Source organism: Manis javanica, chromosome 11 (assembly GCF_040802235.1).
Source record: "Manis javanica isolate MJ-LG chromosome 11, MJ_LKY, whole genome shotgun sequence".
Taxonomy (NCBI): domain Eukaryota; kingdom Metazoa; phylum Chordata; class Mammalia; order Pholidota; family Manidae; genus Manis; species Manis javanica.
Window position 1 is genome coordinate 24009326 of NC_133166.1, and position 4413 is coordinate 24013738.

At 36.3% G+C, this 4413-nt stretch overlaps 1 pseudogene; it reads left to right on the forward strand.

Moving 5' to 3' along the window:
* Window positions 1-3471: 3471 nt before the first annotated feature.
* On the forward strand, window positions 3472-4413 carry LOC140844193 (olfactory receptor 52B4-like; annotated as a pseudogene).

The following is a 4413-nucleotide window of genomic DNA, read 5'->3' on the forward strand; positions in this document are numbered from 1 at the left end:
TTCCACTGTCCTACTCACGCTGCCATCTTGGCTCCTCCCCTGTTACTGTTTTGTACCTTCAGTTTTGCTTCATTGTTATGCTCCACAAATGAGGGAAATCATTTCACACTTCTTTTTCTCCACCCAGCTTCTTTCACTGAGCATAATGTCCTTCAGCTCCATCCATGTTGTTGCAAATGCTAGGATTTGTTCTTTCTTATGGATAAATAGTATTCGATTGTGCATATGTGCCACATCTTCCTTATTCATTCATCTACTGATGGACACTTACGATACTTCCATTTCTTGGCTATTGTAAATAGTGCTGCAATAAACATAGGGGTACATATGTCTTTTTGAATCTGAGAACATGTATTCTTTGGGTAAATGCCAAGGAGTGCGATTCCCAGATTAAATGGTATTTCTCTTTTCACTTTTTTGAGGAACCTCCATATTGCTTGGTTGAACTAGCTTACATTCCCACCAGCAGTGTAGGAGGGTTCCTTTTCTCCACATCCTTGCAAGCATTTGTTGTTCTTAGTCTTTTTGATGCTGGCCATTGTTACTGATGTGAGGTGATATCTCACTGTGGTTTTAATTTGCATTTCCAGATAATTAGTGATGTGAAGCATCTTTTCATGTGTCTGTTGGCCATCTGACTTTCTTTGGAAAATTATCTATTCATATCCTCCACCAATTTTTAAATCAGGTTATTTGCATTTTGGGTATTGAGGCATGTGAGTTCTTTATATATTTTGGATGTTAACCCCTTGTTGGATATGTCATTTACAAATATATTCTCCTATACTGTAGGATGCCTTTTTGTTCTGTTGATCATATCCTTTGCCATACAGAACTTTTTAGTTTGATATTTAGTTTGATATTGAGCATATTGATGGATCTTGCTTTTTATCCATTTAGTCACCCTATGTGTTTTGATTTCAGCATTTAGGCCATTTACATGTCTTAATTTAATACTCTAAATCAATAATTTAGAGTAATTATTGATAGGTATGTACTTATTGCCATTTTGTTAATTGTTCTCTGGTTGTTTTTCTGTAGTTCTTCTCTGTTCCTTTCTTCTTTGCTTCTATCATCCCTTTTCATTGATGACTTTCTTTAGTATTATGCTTCGATTCCTTTTCTGTATTTTTTTGTGTATCAGTGATATATTTTTGGTTTGCAGTTACCATAAGATTCATATACCAATATATTCTAAATTAATGGTTACTTGGGTGTGAACACATTCTAAAAGTACCCACTTTTTCTAATTAACTCTAATATCACCAATAACAGGACCAAACTTCAATTGGTTACCTTCTGATGTGATACAAGAAGGATCCAACATCACTTATGTAGTATTCTGGCCCCAAATGCATAATTAGAACCTAATTATGTGGAATACACCCAAATTCAGGAGGATTATTCAAAACATGGTCTTGTATTTTTTTGTAAAAATGTCATTATCACTGGTATTCCATGAAAGAAAATAAAAGCTTGAAGAACTGGTCCAGATTAAAGGAGAATAAATGTATGGCAACTTAATCAGATATGTAGTATGAAACTGAAAAAGAAGATAATTGCTCTGAAAAAGAATTTTGGGAGAACTGTTAAATTAGATTACAGCATTGTGCCAATGTTAAGTACCATTAATTTAATCATTACACTGCTGTATGTAAGAAACTGTACTTAGAAGTTACATGCTAAATATTTAGAAATGAAGGTTCATGATCTCTTCATATTTTACTCCCATGGTATAGTAAAATTTAGACTAGGAATGATGGCAGGGAAGATGATGGGGGCGGAGGTGGCCAAATGTTAACAATGGCTGAATTTACATGCAATTTCCATTGGAATTATGGCAATATTTATTTAGTTTTTCTGTGCTTTAATAATCTCAACATAGTATTTAATGGAAAAATAATATTTTATCAAACATTTTTGATAAATATGTTTGATACTACATATATACATTAGGAAGCTAAATAGACATGAAGTCTTTCTGAGTTAGTTCAGTCCTCCATTTTAAATACAAATCTCAATGTACCATTACATATACACACATACACAGCACTCTCTTCTTTATAAATTGTACATGCTACTTAACTTTGGCTAAGTTAATGAAAATCAAACAGAATATTTTAAAGGGTGGACATAATTTGCCAGCTAGAAGATATAGGGAAGTGTGATAACTGATCATTAATTGTAGATTTGTTGCCAAAGGAGAGAACCATCGAGCTTATTTCTTAATTATACCTTGAATCACATAAGCACATCAAATATACTACAATTTTAATGAAGACTTTAAAATTTTCTTATATTAAGAATAAAGTTTATGATTTCAGATTACAAAATAAAATGATATAAAAATAAGGTACAAATTTCATTTTGAAATTGTCAAAATTACAAAAAAACATTGAGGGAATAAGTGTTTTAAAAATAATCTAGACAAATGAGAGACAATTACTTTGTGCTGATTTAAAGTAGGATTAAGATATCCTAATCCTCATTAATATGGAACCAGGAATATTTAATGTAATTACATTAATATTCATTAGAAAAAATATATGTGTACACCCAGTCCCGGGATAAAGTTGTGGAAAAGGGGGTGGTGTTGCCAGACATAGAGAACCATAATTACTTGACCCATGGAATAAGGGCATGTTGCTGAAAATACAGCTCTAAGTCTGGGTTCCCAGGGGGAAGTGGGTAGCCTCCCATGGAGTCTTCAGACAAATGCATAAAATCTCTGTTCGCTGGTGCCCAGTGCTCAGTCTTCCTTGATCGTCACCTTCTAGGCTATGAAGACTGCATATGAAGCAGCTGAGTAAGTTATCTATTGATGTAGGCTAAATTTTAGTGGGGAGAAATAAAAGTAAATCACCCAACCAGAGGGCAGTTAGCATAAGGTATGTATTTGAAAACATGAGGACCTTTGTCTGGTTTTAAAAAAGTAGATGGTATCTAATGCTCTCAAATTAAAAAATTCATGGTGGTTGACTATGTCTCTTTCCAGGATGGCATCCGAGCTACTTAATTTCTAATCAGAGCCAAAATAATTTTGCTTCTGTCTTTCTGCCATTTAATAATGCAATCATACCACCACAGTGGATTGCAAACTTTTAAATGCAATAAGTATTTGTATGACAAGCATCTATCCTTAACCTCCCAAATAACTTCATCCCATTCTCCACATAATTCACTTCCATCCAAAGACATCCTATAGCAAAATAGAAATAATTACTCATTTTATTAGGTTCCCATAGTTTTTTACAGTGCTAATATGTTCACTTGTTATATTATTTTAGTTACTACATAAATGTCCATTTCCTCTAAAAAATTGTTATCTCACTGAAAAAACAGATGACATCTTATTCATTTTATCACCCTATATTGCTCCTGACACAGCAACTATGGGAAAGACCCATATAAGTCTGAATTCTCAACTGGTAGGTAAACAGGATGAAAAGTCCAAGGTCATCTGCTGTAGGCATGACTTGCTTAAACCACATTGGTGTTGGCCACACAGTCTTCCGCTTGCTGGGCATTCCTGGCCTTGAGGACCAGCACATGTGGATTTCCATCCCCTTCCTCATTTCCTATGTCATCGCCCTCCTTGGGAATAGCCTGCTCATCTGCATCATCCTCACAAAGCGCAGTCTCCATGAGCCCATGTACCTCTTCCTCTGCATGCTGACTGGAGTAGACATTGTCCTCTCCACGTGCACAGTGCCTCAGGCCCTGGCCATCTTCTGGTTCCGTTCTGGGGAGATCTCCCTGGGTCACTGCATCACTCAGCTCTTCTTCATTCATTCCGTTATCTTCTTTGAATCTGGGCTCTTGGTGGTGATAGTGTTTGACCGCTGCTGCATTGCCATATGCTACCCACTAAGATACACCACAGTCCTTACACGTAAACAGGAAAAATTTGACTGACTATTCTTCTAAGAAGTTATGGTCGAATAATTCTCACAATATTTCTTCTGAAAAGATTGACTTTCTGCAGAAATAACACCCTACCAAGCACTGCTTGTAAGCACATTTTCCTGGCCTGGGTTTCCTGTAATGACATACGAGTAAGTACCTTGTGTGGCTTTTTTGTCCTATTGCCAACCTTGATCATAGATGTTGTGCTAATATTTATTTCTTATGTGCTGATTCTTTGTGCTGTCTTCCGCATTCCTTCCCACAATGGTCGGCACAAAGCTCTCAACACATGTGGCTCCCATGTCTGTGTCATAAGCCTCTTTTATGGGCCTGGGGTCTCCTCAGTCCTCACTCAGTGGTATGGACACCACATGTCATCCCATATGCTTGCCCTACTGGCCAATGTCTACATTCTCACCCCTCCTATCCTGAACCCCATGATATGGGATCAAGATCAGACATCTCTGGAACCAGGTGGTTCATGTGTTCTTTTCAAAGCAAAAATGA